The following is a 15,971-nucleotide window of genomic DNA, read 5'->3' as shown; positions in this document are numbered from 1 at the left end:
ATAACAACCAAGTTCCAAATCCTGTCTCCTCCCAGAACTAACAAAAGTCTTTGCAAGAAAGGATAAAAGTATTGCTGAATTAGAGCTTCTTTTTACTTAACTTTGCTTTGTGTTCTTCCTTCTTGTTCTTTGCTTATGTGTTTCTTGCCAAAGAGTTCCAATGTTAACGGGCTTAATGGTCAAGTCTCCAGCCTTCTTGAACCCTCCTTGAACAAAATGACTGACTTCAGGGGCATAGCTTTAACCCCTGCCACACAGCTGAATAAAACCTCACATTATCTGGTTTGAACTGGAATATATGGCAGTGTGGATTCAAATAACCCAGTTCAAAGCAGATATTGTGGGATTTTCTGCCTTGATATTCTGGGTTATATGGCTGTGTGGAAGGGCCCTGGATCCCTGGCTGCAAGACTCTGCCTCTGGGCAGGGTTTTTAATGGGGATACCTTAAAGGAAAGGGACTAACTTTGGATCCCTCCCATAAAAACTGTATACAATGCAGGATAAAACTTCCTAACTGGGAAAGAAATTAAAGGAAGGCTCTGTGGTGGCATGACACTAACATATATTTAAAAAGGGAAAAAATTGAGTGAGGGGAGCGGGGGGGGGGGAATGTAAAGGAAAAAAATAGCAGTGGATCACCTAAGCAAATCCAGTTACATCGATATTTATATGTTTATCATTGGATAGAAGTCTTCAAGGAAGCAGGTTTATGTCTCACAAATGAGTTTTCCAAGAACCAAAGAGGGGAGGACTCACTCCATTTGCCACAACTTTCTCAAACCATTTAGAAATATATTAAAGCCTTTCTCTCTGTCAGGTAGACACTGTCTAGAAGGATAGGTTGGTTCAAAGTTGCCCAATCTGAGGCATCAAGGAAAACTTTCCAACAGGATAATTGTTCATCAGGGCAGGTCAGAGAGGTTAAGTTTCAATGGAAGGGTTTATAGGGTTGCCAGATTAACACATTAACAGGGACCTGATACTGGATAATAAAAGTGTGTGTGAGTATATTTTCCTAATTTGTTCCACTTGATTTTTTTTTTGTTATTTGAATGTGAAATTCTGTGCTTCTGTTGTTCATGCTTAAAATACTAGGCTTAATGATAAGGGCCCGCCTCCTCTGACATCACAAATGCACATCTGTAGATCTGAGATTCTAGCCCTGAAATCTCAGGTGCTGGGATATTCCTGATGTGGCAGCTCACAGCTTTATTACATAGGAGAAAATAAGCATCCCAGGATGCTCCTGGCCTAGTTCACTTATGGACCCCCAAGCCCCCCATCAGGCAACATAGGCTGACTTCCGGCGAAGCTCCATGGCTGAAATGGGGCAGCAGCATGGTAAGACACTGCTGTCGCCAACACAAAAACCTCCCCGTGTCCTGTAAGGGATAATGGAGCTCCCGCAGACATCAGCCATGCAGCAGTACTTCCCCACGTGTGATGGGGAAGTGTCAGCTGCCAGCCAGGGTGCCGGGATTGCTCTGCTGTCACCACACTGCCGCCCCGATTCGCCACAGTGTTCTGGTGAATCTGAACACTGGACCTCATCCATGTGATGAGGTCCCAAAAGGGGGAGAAGCATGGTCCCTAAATATGAACAGCTGGTTGGATTCCTGGCTCTCTTTCACTCTAAACATGTACAGCTCTATGATTCCACTTGAATTGCCATAACTTCATCCTATGTAATAAAAACATGGCAGTTAAAGAGCATCTTAACACTAAAGTTGAGTAATGAGAACTTGCTCCTGGCCAACTCAGAGAAACAAGAACTTTGAAGCAAGCTAAAAGTAATTAGTGCACACCTCCAAACAACAACCTAAACTGGAACTTCTGTTATGCAAAGCTCCAATCTTTGCATAACAAAGAATTAAAAAAGGAATTAAAAAAGGAACCTTTTAATTCCACTCCAGGTTGGATCCCACATATAAGAATATTTCAGCATTTAGCAACATGTCCTAATTCTCTAACTCCTTTCTCCACAGGGAACAAATCCAACCTCTGGTGATGTACCATTGATTTAAAATTCTCAAATAGATAAGTGACTGAAGATCCCAACCAGGCATGAACTTCAAATGGCTCTGCATCCTGTCTCTTGCCTTCATTATGGGATTCAGCACCCTGGCAGAAGCCCGGTTCCGTCTACCACCTCGGCGTCCACAGCGTCCACAGCGTCCACGCCCATCACGTAACTGATTAATTTTAATTGCTCTCAGCCATGGGTATTCTAGATCTGCTATTTAGTTATATGTGTGTAATTAAAAATGTCTCATGGCCCCACCCTCTAGCCCATCTTAACAGCCAGTCACAGGATTGAGTGAAAGATCAATTCAGCTTCCAATCACTTGTGACTTCATCAGATGGCCAGTGGCAGGAGGTGTGGTAAATCCAGCGCCCCACACCTCACATTGCCTGCATCACTGGGAAAGTAATCACACAAGGGGAGGGGAGAAGAACAGTCACAGTCCTATTTTGTCATGGCGGCATGCCAGTTCCGCCCTACTTCACCCACGGAGCCGGCACAATGTTGTCTAATAGTAGTCAGCCAGCTCCATGGATGACCAGGGCTAGATCAGTGTATGCCACCTAGACCGTATAATGAGGTCATAACAGGAGGATCATTCAACTCCTAGTAGAAATAATGCAAAAAGGTCATGCAACAGGGGCCTGCTTCTGATTACTTGCTGGTGGGAAGGAGGGTATGAAAACATTATTTGCCTTGTATTTTCCTTGTAGAACACATCTCATTTTCTTGATCTGTTAGCTGTTAAAATGGACTGAAGTGGCATTCATGTAGGTTAACATCAAGGCTACATAGGCCCCATCTACACTGATGTAATCCAGTTGAAATGAGATAATCTGGACTCAGAAACTGGATTATACAGCAGTGTAGCCCCAGCCACAGCCTTACAGAACAGGGAACACTCACAGTCCTGTAACTCCAGATTAAAAATCTGTAATTACAATATTTAATACCAGCCATTGTTTTTAAAACTCTTCAGAAGACCTTATATTGGTTTGAGTTGGTGTTTTGTGCCTATTCTGTAAAGCTAATCCTCTCCCCATACATTTCTTAATGGCAAAACTGAAGCAGAACAAAAAGAAAACAGGGCAATCCCTCAGCTCCCTATTTCAATTATTTTCATAGCTCCAGAAGCCTCTCTGGGTACATCTACATTGTAGAATTAATACAGTTTGACACTACTTTAACTGCCATGGTTCAATCACAGAATTTGGAGTTTGGTGAGGCATCAGCACCTTTTGGCAGAGAAAGCTAAAGATCTTGTAAAATGAAAACTCTCAAGCTACTCAGATGTTGGAATAAATCATGTTGAAAGAGTTGGAGAAGAGTTACATATTTAGCCCCATCCTATGTTGCATGGCTCCTACCAATCTTCATATGCACAGAGATGTCTGAGGTAGTTTAAAAGATACCTGGAAATATCCGTACCTTCCAGGAAGATCCACATCTTTCCAGGTATGTGTGTGGGGACTAGCTCTGGGGGCAGTCCCCATAGTCATCCCCCCTCAGTGGGTTTAGGCAGCCTAGAGAAGAGGGATGTCAGTGCCACCCCTCCCTCCTTGGCCCTCGTTTCACCCTCAAACTTACATTATAAATCTCAGAGCCAAGGTACAAAGCTTCTTCAGAGCTCCTGGCATTCCAAAAGGATGCCAAGAAGCCTTGGAACAGGAAGGGGGGAACTTTCAGCATTTTTGGAGACACATAGGTGGGCAATTGATACCATATTTACACAGTCTTGAACTAGGTCTCCATCTAAACTGCCATGTAATCGAGTTTGAAACTCCATTATACGGTCAGTGCAGGTTCATATAATGTAGCATAACGGCACTGAACTGCATTATATGAACTGCCCGGAGCATATAATGCAGTTTCAAACTGGATTACATGGCAGTGTAGATGGGGTTAGGGAGAGAGGGACACCTCTATTGTGTTATGGAAGCTGGGGTGGTTTCTTTTTTTTTTCTTTTTTCTTTTGGCTTCAAGTCAACTTTAATTTATTATGGTGCTCCTATGAATGAGATATCTTCATGATGCCTGGCTTTTCGACAACCCTGCTCATACTTTACAAACTCGGGGCCATGGCTTCCTTCATTGAATCAATATATCTATAATATGAATTCCTTATTTCCCAAAGTCACCCATTAACAACTACTATTTAATTAATATGTTCTGTAAGATTATGCCCAAAGCGTAATGTCCTAGTTTAGTAGTTTTTCTTCCAGTTGACAGTTCAGGCTTGATTTGTTCTCAGGCTGGATCTACACTGCCTGATACCCCAGGATCTGATCTCAGATTATCTTTTTATCCCAGATTATCTGGCAATGTAGACTCATACACTCCAGTTCAAAGCAGATAATCTGGGATCAGATCCTGGGTTATAGGGTAGTGTAGATCCAGCCTCAGATCTATACATTAATTCTTTTGGCAGTTCAAGTCATCCACAGAACTCAGATGAGTTGGTTCTCTCCCTTTTATTTACTGTTTTGTTTTCATAATTATACAAAGAATCTGGAAAAACTATTTGACATTTCACCTGCATCTGTGGGTGGCATGATCAGATGCAGGCGAAACATCAGGAGAGAATGCTACTGGAAAATGGCCATACAGCCCGAAAAACCCACAGCAACCCAGTTATTCCAGCAATGAAAGCCTTCAACAACATATTGTATGAATTATTCTGACTTTGATATTTAATGATATACGTCTTTCATAGTTGCCCAATCTCTGTTTTAATTAGTGACTGAGGCTGGATCTAACTTCCCCATATCCAAGGAACTGATCCCAGATTATCTTCTTATCCCAGATTATCTGGCAATGTTGACTCATATAATCCAGTTCAAATCAGATAATCTGGGATCAGAACCTGGGGTATAGGGTAGTGTAGGAGAAGCCTGAGCAAAGATACAGTTAATTGAACATAAAATGAAAACACCTTCTACCCTGACTCTTGATTTCTTCATCTTTTTTCCTGAATAGGAGGAAGTTGTAATGTATCTCCAAGACTGAGACGAGAATGTGGATGGCCAGGGATATCTCAAAGCACATGCAGAAACAGAGGGTGCTGTTTTAGCGGTGCGATCAGAAATGCCAAATGGTGTTTCCATTCGAGGTTAGTATTTTTGTTAAATATACTTGCATTTTGAAACATTTGACTTTCATTCATTTTAATCAATAATGAACAAGATATTTTCCAAAAAGAAAACAACTGGAAAGAGGATGTATCGTCAGTGATAATGATTATTCAGACAATCAATTAAATTCCACCTGAGTATCAAAGTACTGTACCTGCTGATGGTGAGAGCTGTTGAACAGTGGAATACGCCACCTCAGAAACTGGTGGTCCTTCTTCACTGGAAGTTTATAAACACATGTTGATCACCTTTTGGGGGGGTGCTTTAGCCATGGATTCTTGCACTGACAATGGACTGAATTAGATCGCCCTTGGGATCCTAATTTTGAGTTTGCCTACACAAAAAAAAAATGTACTCACCTCAAATTCAGCGCTGGCATCTACATGAAATATTGAAATGTTGTGACTTCTGGTAAATATTTTGAGTCTTTTGACCTTAATACAACTCAAACATACTTTAAGCAAAGCTGGAGGATATTCCAGAGTTTTCAGGAAACTCCACAATAATTCATGGGCTTTGCAACCACCCGGATAGCTGGATCTGGACTATTTTGGCCTATCCTCTGTAAGATGGACACTTCACTATCACATTTTCTCTGTGTTGATCAGTGTATGGGAAGAAGGTGGCTCATGCCCATGTTGCTGTTGCCATTCTCCCTGACCATAGAGTTGCCTGTGAGCACCTGGACATTGATGTCAGAAGGAGGCACACATGTATCCAGCAAGGAAGGAGGGTCTCGCTTTGCCAGAACTTTGCCGATTGTGCATAGAATCATAGAATAAAAGAGTTGGAAGAGACCTCATGCGCCATCCAGTCCAACCCCCTGCCAAGAAGCAGGAATATTGCATTCAAATCACACCTGACCGCTGGCCATCCAGCCTCTGTTTAAAAGCTTACAAAGAAGGAGGTGGCTTGTTATGATCTTAGCAGACATGACAGGGGATAAGCAGGAGCTTGCAAAGAGATTTTTGGCCAGAGGGGAGTTGTGGTCATATCAAATGGACAATGATATAGGTCAGCAAGGGGACAAGCAGGACCATCTGGGTGTATGATACTGGATTAAGCAGGTATGTATGGATACAGCCGTGATGACTCTATGAAGTTTCTGATAGTTCAGGCCGGATATTCTATTCCCTAAAATCTCTCCCCCCCCCCCCCCTCATTTCTTTCCTTTCAGATGATTGGAATAAATTGAAATTCAGGACTGAACTCACACTGGCAATGGAATCCATGGAAGAGAAAAGATTATGGCATTGCAGTTCATTATTTCCTGCTCTCTAATTCCCCTCCTGCAATTTCTTGCTTTTATTTGTGTGCAATATGAAAGAAATTAGGTTAAATCTGCATTTAATTAGATTTTTTTCATGTCAGAAGCGACTTGAGAACCTGCAAGTCACTTCTGGTGTGAGAGAATTGGCTGTCTGCAAGGACATTTCCCAGAAGATGCCTGGATGTTTTACCATCCATGTAGGAGGCTTCTCTCATATCCCCACATGAGGAGCTGGTGCTGACAGAGGGAGCTCATCTGCTCTCTCCCCAGATTTGAACCTCTGACCTGTTGGTCTTCAGTCCTGCCAGCACAAGGGTTTAACCCATTGCACCACTGGGGGCTCCTAATTGCACTGAAAACATACTTATTTTAACACACTTACTGGTGGTTTGTGGCAAAATAGGAGAGAGAGTGCTGCAACTCATCATTTTGGGACTTGGTGTCCTCTTCCTCTATTCACAAGTTGAAAATTCTCACAGCCTAATTTCCCTGACACTCGTCTACCCTAAATCTTGATATTTTGTCAGGTAACCTCAGCTTCACAAATATTGTATTAATCTTTTCTACTGCTCTTTAGAATACAAAATGTTTTGCAAGTCCCTCTCCTTGGCTGTACTATCTTTCTGAAAGCTCGTTTTGAATTAAAAAAGCATTCCTAAATCATTGTGTATTGTATTCTTTGAAATTCTCTGGGCATTGTTTCATTTTGGATTCTGTTCCAGCTGCCACTGAAGGTCATATGAAACAACGTTTTAAAGTAGGGGGTGGGCAATTGCATGGGCTGATAGTCGCCCTCATGATCCATCTTATGTTTGCTGTCAGTTTGCTTAATTTTTGGACTACTTCCAGATGAAATATTACCTTAAAATAGTTGGGAGGAGGTAGCTGATAGAGACACAGGGTTTCTGACCTACATTGCAACCTTATTGTGTGAATACATTTACTTTGTTTACATTGGAACCAGTTCCTTCCAAGCTTTGTTCTGGTGGAGAGAGACTACCAAATATGTTTGCCTGCATTGGGTGGTGGCAGCAGGACCAGTCACTGCAAAATAGAAAGAACAGCAAGGTGAACGTCCAGTGATTCCTGCCACCAAAGAGACAGGCAAAATAATTACTCTCAGCATTACCGGCGAGGTGACATCAATATAGAGCAAAGTTCCAAGTACTGTAAATGTTATGATGCACGGTTCAATGGTCAGAATGGAGGCTCTGATCCATATCCAGTGGCCCTCCTGTTCTGCCACCAATGACAATGGCTACTTGGTGGGTCTCACTGTGGCTTCTTGGTGGGTCAACCCAGGAGGAATACCCTACTGTGAAGGTATTCCCAATGCCACCCTACATTTATAGAAGTGAATTTTTGGTCAAATTGGATTTTAATCACTGTTGTCTACCATAAACCCATTTCCAATGTACAACAATCCTATCACAGGGTTTTCTTCGCAAGGTTTGTTCAGAAGAGGTTTGTCATTGCCTTCTTCTGAGGCTGAAAGGGTATGGCTTGCCCAAGGTCACCCAGTGGATTTCATGGTTGAGCTAAGATTTATATGCTGGTCTCCAGATTTGTAGTCCAACGTTTAAACCACTAGAGCACGCTGGAGACTAAGAGCTAGTCCCCCCCCCCCCAAAGACTCTTAAAAGCAGTCAGAGGTTGTGACCTCACAACCTCTGAGGATGTCTGCCATAGATGCTTCTGGAGATAATGCTTCCAGAACATGGCCATACAGTCCTGAAAACTCACAGCAACCTATTAATAATATCGTTTGTTGTGCTTTTACACTTGTACTTTCCTCCTTTCTAATCCAATTGTGAGCTGCCTTGCATCTAACTTGTAGGAGAACGGCAGGTTATATAAAACAGACTTTCCTTGGAAAGTTGTAAGTTTGGACAAACCTATGGCTGCAGTTAAAAATCACCTCCAAACAAAAATCTTTGGGAAATGAAAAGAGTAGAACAAGGTTTGAAACCTCCTGCTTTCTGCTATCTCTAGTACTGTTGATTCCCTGTTTTCTTGACTTCTGAGATGAGTAGTAGGAAGTTTGCCAGTTCTGTTGTTTGGCCTCTTTCATTTTTTCTTCTCAAATTGTAAGTATGGTCTATTTATTGGATGGCTTACTGCCTGGGAGATAATTGCTCCACACAAGAGTTGCCCTTGTCTTGGAAGTGGCCTTTCACATTGGGAGTGGACAAAGGGCAGACACTCTTGTTATTATGAGACAAGAAGACCTCTTTGTGTTGGCATTGCCCCAAGGCCCAGAAGGGGAACACTGAAAATACAGCTTTTTACCAAATTAATGAGGATTTGAAAAGGGGGAGTATTTGCTCATCCATTTTCCTCCAAGAATTTCACCACAATGTTCCAAAACAGGAGACGGCAACATGAAGTCCATGGGCTGCAGCCATCCTTGGATCTTGTTTGCTTACATACCTGGTGCCCATGGGCAAATGTGTGGTTGTCAGAAATTCCTATAATGGGTTCAGGGCTGCCCTATGACCCCCAAACACTGTCTGCTTTAGAATCTATTCCCTCTAGCTTTCTAGAAATAAGTGACTGCTTGCTTCCTCCTCGTTGGGATATTATCAACAGCATTTCTTCAGATGATTAAAATGTGTTGGCAAGCCATGCTATTTGTTGCTGCAGATCTCTGTAAATATATTTTTTTATATTAAAAAATGAGAAAAATGAAGTTTATATTGTCCCCGATTATTTTTTGGCAATTCATAGCACCATTGTATTCTCACCCACAAGTGAGTTTATTTTTGATTCCAAATCAGAACAATATGTTCCTTTTGGTTTTCCTTTTCTTCTTTTCTAAAGGAGACTTCATAGTGTTATGGTACATCAGTGAAACAGCAGGTTTTTTTTGTTCGAGAAAGAAAATAATTGCCTTTCATATCCAAGGACCACCTTAGATGCTCTTATTAGCTGCCATTAAATCAACTTTTATGTATGATGACCCATCAAAATAAGAGAGATTCAAGTTATTGTCATCAACAGCATTGCTCAGGTATTGCAGATTCGGGGCTGTAGCTTCCTTGATTATTTTTTTAAAAAAAGATTTACTTTTCTTCACAATTGTATTACAAATGTTACATCTGGGGAAAATACAGTTGAATGGCATTTTAGCTTCCCTCATTCATCCTTAGCTTTCCCTGTTGAATTCCCTTTCCTTGGGTTGGAGGCATATCTTTTATAGGGATATATGTGGATCTTCCTAGGTTACAACTAACTAAGGCCCCTTCTATACTGCCATATAAAATCTAGATTATTGGCTTTGAATGGGATTACATTGGCAGTGTAGACACATATAATCCAGTTCAAAATTAGGAATTTTCCTAATGAAGTCTACCTTACAAAGCATTAGTTGTCTTTACTAATGAAGATAGAAATGCTTAGCAAGATGGAAGGCAGAAGGAAAAAGCTGAGAGGACACTGTCTTGCAGTGATCCCAGTCCTTTATTTCAGATCACAGCCAGAGGGTGGTGTTGGGGGAGTCCTGCTCGACCCCGTGGCCATTATACTGTGTGGTCCCACAGGGCTCATCACTTTCTCCAATGTTATTTCATATCTACATGAAACCACTGGGAGAGATCATCTGGAGTTTTGGCGTTTGATATCGCCTGTACAAAGATGATGCCCAACTCTACTACTCTTTTTCATCAGATAATGCTAAGGAAGCTGTGCTGTTCCTCAACCAATGCCTGGAGGCAGTAATGGGCTGGATGAGGGTAAACAAATGGAAACTGAACTCAGATAAGACGGAGGTACTACTGACATTACGTAAGCTAGATCAGGGAATAGGGCAACAACCGGAGCTGGATGGGTCCCCCCCACCCCACCCAAAGCGGAAGGTTCACAGTTTGGCGGGTGATTCTGGATTCCCCTCTAAACTTGGAAGCCCAGATGGCAGAGGTTACCAGGATTGCCTTTGCACAACTTAAACTGATGCATTAACTGCAACTGTTCCTGGAAACATCCAACTTTGCCACTGTGGTACATGACTTGAATACATCCTGCCTGGATTACTATAACAAGCTCTACATGGGGCTACTTTTGAAAATGGTTCAGAAACTTCAATTTTTTCATTAATTATTTACTGTTTTATTCAAGTATCAGGGACATTGATTAATGAAAAAATAATTTCTGATTCAAAGGGCAATATTGTTGTTGATATTGTTGGTCTGAGGTAACAATAAGTGTGAGTTGAAAGCGCTGGCAATTTTTCCATTGATACATTAAAGTTAGTTACTCAAACTTATGTTTAGAAATATATACCAACGGTTCTGTGGTCACTACAAACCACTGATCCCCTGTATTGTATTTTTCCCTACCTTGAGTAACTTGAGCATGTAAACAAATAAACCTGTCTTTTCACTTGCAACTTCCTCATGCAGTGGAGAAACAAATATTAGCAGATGCATTGGCCAACTCATTGCATCCTAATAGTAGCCATGCTTTCAGAACTATAAACTCTAGTTTTAAGATAGCCATCATTAGAATTAACATAAACCCAGAATAGTTAAATTAACATTTAAGAATCTTTTGCACTCAATTAATGCCACTTTCAGTTATTCAAAGCACTGGCGTGGGCTCTGGTGTGGGCTGGTCCATGAGGTCACAAAGAGTTGGAGATGACTGAACGAATGAACAACAACAACAACATATAAAAAAAAGAAAATGGGGAGTAGGGAACACTGTGCTCATTTAGTTATTTTATTATGAGCTTTTGTGATCCCAATTCACTTTTTCAGATGCACCAATGGAGTACAACATTAAAGCCACTAGTATTCATGTACAATTGCGTTACTCTAGGAATGAGAACAGAATGCAGGAAGCACAGTAAGACACAGGTTGTGACCCAAACCATAGGTCTTTCTTAGGCCCTTTTCATACAAACTACAGCAGCGTTTCTCAACCTGGGGGTCACTAGGGGGTGTCAGAGGGGTCACTAAAGAACATTTTCTGTTGGTCATGGAGGTTCTGTGTGGGAAGTTTGGTTCAATTCAATTGTTGGAGGAGTTCAAGGTCTATTTTCCCCAAACTCCACCAGTGTTCACTTTTGGGCATATTGAGTATTCGTGCAAAGTTTGATCCAGATCCATAATTTTTTGAGTCCACAGTGTTCTCTGGATGTAGGTGAACTACAACTTCAAAACTCAAGGTCAATGCCCACCAAACCCTTCAGGTATTTTCTGTTGGTCATGGGAGTTCTGTGTGCCAAGCTTGGTTCAATTCAATTGTTGGTGGAGTTCAGATTGCTCTTTGATTGTAGGTGAACTATAAATCCCAGCAACTACAACTCCCAAATGATAAAATCAACCCCTCCCTCCCAACCCACCGGCATTCAAATTTGGGCATATTGGGTATTTGTGCCAAACTTTATCCAGTGAATGAAACTACATCCTCTATATCAGATATTTACATTATGATTCTAACTGTAGCAAAATTACAGTTATGAAGTCGGAATGAAAATAATGTTATGGTTTGGGTTCACCACAACATGAGGAACTGAATTAAGGGGTGTGGCATTAGGAAGGCTGAGAAACACTGCACTACAGTCACTTTTTCATTAATGGTGGCTACATTCTGTATTGAGCACCTTTGATATTAGGCCTCTCATTATTAGCACAATTTGCCCATCTGTGATCTTTCATACATCTGCACCACCTTATAACCCCCTTTCTTATACTACTGCAGTTCTTTAATGCTTATTATTAGGTTTGTTCTTAGCATAATTCCAGCAAATTTAAAGGCAAATATAAAAATAAAATATAAAATACAGGGGAAACTGCCAGCTTTGGAAAGAGAAATATGAGGGGTATTTTTAAAGTAAGGTCCGTTTTGTTGTAGACACTAGTAGTTCGTGCGCATACCCCAATGAGCACGTGCATCGTGTACCCGCATGCCTTGGGAACAACTGTGCTCAGTTTCCGCTCTGTAGCTAACCTGTACGGTTCTGTTCTGTGCTTTAAAAATGTTTAAGACTATCAACTCACCCGCCGCATGTGAGGTTTGCTCAGTGATACGGTTTTTGTCAGCAAGGAACCTGCCTGCTGCAGAAATTCATCGACAGATTTGTTAAGTGTATGGTGATACTGTTATGAGTGAAAGCAAAGTGCGTAAGTGGGTACGACAATTCAAAGATGGCCGTGACAACGTCCATGATGAGGACCGCTCTGGTCGCCCTTCTTTGATTACAGACGATTTGGTGGCTTCAGTTGAAGCGAGGATTCATGAAGAAGGTATTTTAAAATTGGTTCAGAGGTATGATAAGTGTTTGAACAAACTTCGCAACTATGTCGAAAAATAGAGTGAAGTATGTACTTTCTGAAAATAAATTTACTTTTTTAAAATAAACTTTTTGTTGTGTACTTATGTTCAAATGGAACTTACTTAAAAAATACCCCTCATAAATATACAAATAGAAGAGTGGGATAAGGAAGTATGGAGATTGGCAATAAATGATAAGCTAACATGTATATTAAAATTTAAAAGAGGTATATGGCAACAAAGTGATTTTGATGATGTATTCAGAAAATTTATTGAAAAAGGATTTTAAAAGAAAGACAGAAAGTTACCTCCACAAGAAGAACTGAAATTTTGGACAGATGGTATATAAAAGCTGTGTCTCGGGGAGGAGGGGAGCACAGTGGTGAGGGATAGATAATATGTATAAGCAAAAAAATAATAGCAGATGCCAAAAGTTAATGTATGATAGATTGTATTGAATATTATGTACCTGCTGTAAAACAAATGATGTACAACAAATGTACTGAATTAAAATAAATAAAAATATTTTTAAAAGGAAATAGCAAAGGAGAATGATCGAGCAGGAACATTCACAAGTCATGAACATTTCCTATTTTCCGTTCCATTAACGCACATGTCTCAATTCCTCACCATTCCACCTTTAATTGATCCCAGGGCCTCACAGGCCAAACAACTGACTTTCCAAGAGGATTGGAGTGATTCACCAAGCTGTGTGTGTTTGATTCTTGTTGGAATGTCTCACCTTCTTTATCTAGGGAGGATGCCTAGAGTACAAATGGAGAAACATTGCTCTTGCCTTATCTATGGAAAGCCTGAGTCCAGAGACGTATCAGTTGATTAGCACCTTCGTGCCACACTGTGGCTGAGTGATTTGTTGCTCCCAATTATTCCTTTCCCCTTCAGCTACACCTTTAGTCAATACATTAGTCAGAGTACACATTTTATTTCCACTTATCATATTGAAATGGGGAGAGATGTAGAGTGTTGTGCACAGGTACAACAACCCTAACAAGAGATGACTGGACAGACCCTGGAATGCCTCAGAGGTCCAAAAGCCATGGCTGCATTTCCATGCCAAATTAAAACATGATTTCTTAAAAATGTATTTTATACTCTCTCTTTTTCAGGTGTGGATCATATGACGTTATCCAATTTGATATGTACAGGCAGTCATGCCAAGATAGGTTATGGAGGTTTGTTCTTAGCTTTAATTTGTATATAAATTGGAATATGTACATTTTTTCAGTGTAACTCCAGCATTCAGTGGCGACATCTTTTTGTCATGATAACTCTTTCAGGAGTGAATTTCTCTTCCGAGGGCTAGATCACTTCCTGTTGTCTCACCCTTGTTCTGGGTCAGAGCTGCAGTGGTGTGATGGGTTAACCCAGTGGTTCTCAAGCTGTGGGTCGCCAGGTGTTTTGGACTATAACTCCCAGAAATCCCTGCCAGTTTACCAGTGGTTGGGATTTATGGGAATTGAAAGCTAAAACATTTGGGGACCTACAGGTTGAGAACCATTGAGTTAAACCTTTGTGCCAGCTGAACTGCTGACCTGAAGGCTGGTGATTTGAGCTCCCATCTGTTAGCTCCAGCTTCCCTTGCAAGGACATGAGAGAAGCCTCCCACGGGATGGTAAAACATCCAGGCGTCCCCTGGACAACATCCTTGCAGATGGCCAATTCTCTCACACCAGAAGCAACTTGCAATTTCTTACTTCTGACACACTAAAAAGCTCCATTCTTAATTATGAGTCATTTGTAAGTCATATGTTTGTAACTCGGGGATTGCCTGTATTCCATTTTAAATATTTCAATGACAAGGAGCCTATGTTGACTAGTATGTAGTATTGCCTGCACAGCACTGTGTTCTCTCACTCTTTCCCAACATAAAAATGCATCCAGTTGTCTCACACTGTATTGGCATAAATTTCATATTAGCCTTATTTCATTTAGTATTTGCCTGAAATAGTTAACACAGCTCCAATTTTTAATTAATTGAATTAATCTTAATCATTTAAAAATAAAATAGATGTGAGTAGCATATCACTAGTGACCTAGATGTGAGTAGCACATCACTAGATGTGAGTAGCACATCACTAGAGTCATTGGAATAATGACAGAGACACCTGTAGTCTTTCTTTCTCTAGTTTATAAAGCCATTGTCCTCTCAACCTTATGCCAGCAAAACATGGACTGTTTACAGACGTCATATGCAACTCCTGGAAAGATTCCATCAGTGTTGTCTCCGAAAAATCCTGCAAATCTCTTGGGAAGACAGGCGGACAAATGTCAGTGTGCAGGAAGAAACAAAGACCACCAGCATTGAAGCAATGCTTCTCCGCCATCAACTCTACTGGACCGATCACCGTCTCCCACAGCAGTTGCTCTACTCTGAACTCAAAAATGGAAATATTATAAAGCATATATTGAAGAATTAGCACCACATTTAACAGATTTATATTTCATTTAATGAAATATACACTAAGCAAAAAGTCCCACAAACCTGGAAGGTATCAGAAATTATTACTATACCAAAAAAGAGAAGAGATTTAACATAACCAGGGTCATACAGGCCTATTAGTCTATGTAATCAGGATTACAAAATATTTACAAAAGTTTTAGCAAAAAGATTGAAAACAATAATGCCAAAAATAATTAAAGAAGATCAATATGGATTTGTGAAGGGAAGGAAAATTGGGGATCCAATACAAAATGTGATAATCGTAATGAATCATGCAAATTTGAATAAGGAAAAAATTGGAATTCTTAAATTGGACATTTACAAAGCCTTTGATAAGGTCAATCATAAATTTCTATTCAATGTATGTCAACAGTTGAATATGGGGAAAACTTTTGTAAAACATTGCAGCAACTGTATAGTAACTGCAAGGCAAGAGTAAGGGTGAATGACAGAAGGACAGGAGAGATACCCATTTTAAATGGTACAAAACAAGGATGTCCATTATCCCCCACTTTATTTGTAATAGCGATAGAAATACTAGCTGAAAGTATTAGGAATAGCACCAAGTGGACAGGATATAAAATAGAAAAGGAGGGAGGAAAAAAGGAAGAAATAAAGCTGAATCTCTTTGCCTATTATGCAATGATGATTACAAATCCATTTGAGAAGGTGATTAGGAAATGTTTGAGAGGGGAGAAGAAAGCGGCAGGAGATCTGTACGACCAAATTACAACAGTAAAAAAAGAAATAATAGAGGAAATTTTCCAAACATGGAGATTGGACATGGAAATTGAGAGGGAAGACATCCAAA

At 40.6% G+C, this 15,971-nt stretch overlaps 1 long non-coding RNA gene across 1 annotated transcript; it reads left to right on the top strand.

Moving 5' to 3' along the window:
• The first annotated feature begins 1,995 nt into the window (after positions 1-1,995).
• On the top strand, positions 1,996-7,054 carry LOC132761806 (uncharacterized). Its single transcript, XR_009629982.2, has 3 exons — positions 1,996-2,190; positions 5,002-5,134; positions 6,334-7,054. It is a non-coding gene; the product is annotated as an uncharacterized lncRNA (long non-coding RNA).
• The last annotated feature ends 8,917 nt before the right edge of the window (positions 7,055-15,971 follow it).

Source organism: Anolis sagrei, chromosome 3 (genome assembly GCF_037176765.1).
Source record: "Anolis sagrei isolate rAnoSag1 chromosome 3, rAnoSag1.mat, whole genome shotgun sequence".
Lineage (NCBI taxonomy): Eukaryota > Metazoa > Chordata > Lepidosauria > Squamata > Dactyloidae > Anolis > Anolis sagrei.
Note: the sequence above shows the minus strand (reverse complement) of the source record. Positions and strands in the feature narration are given on the sequence as shown.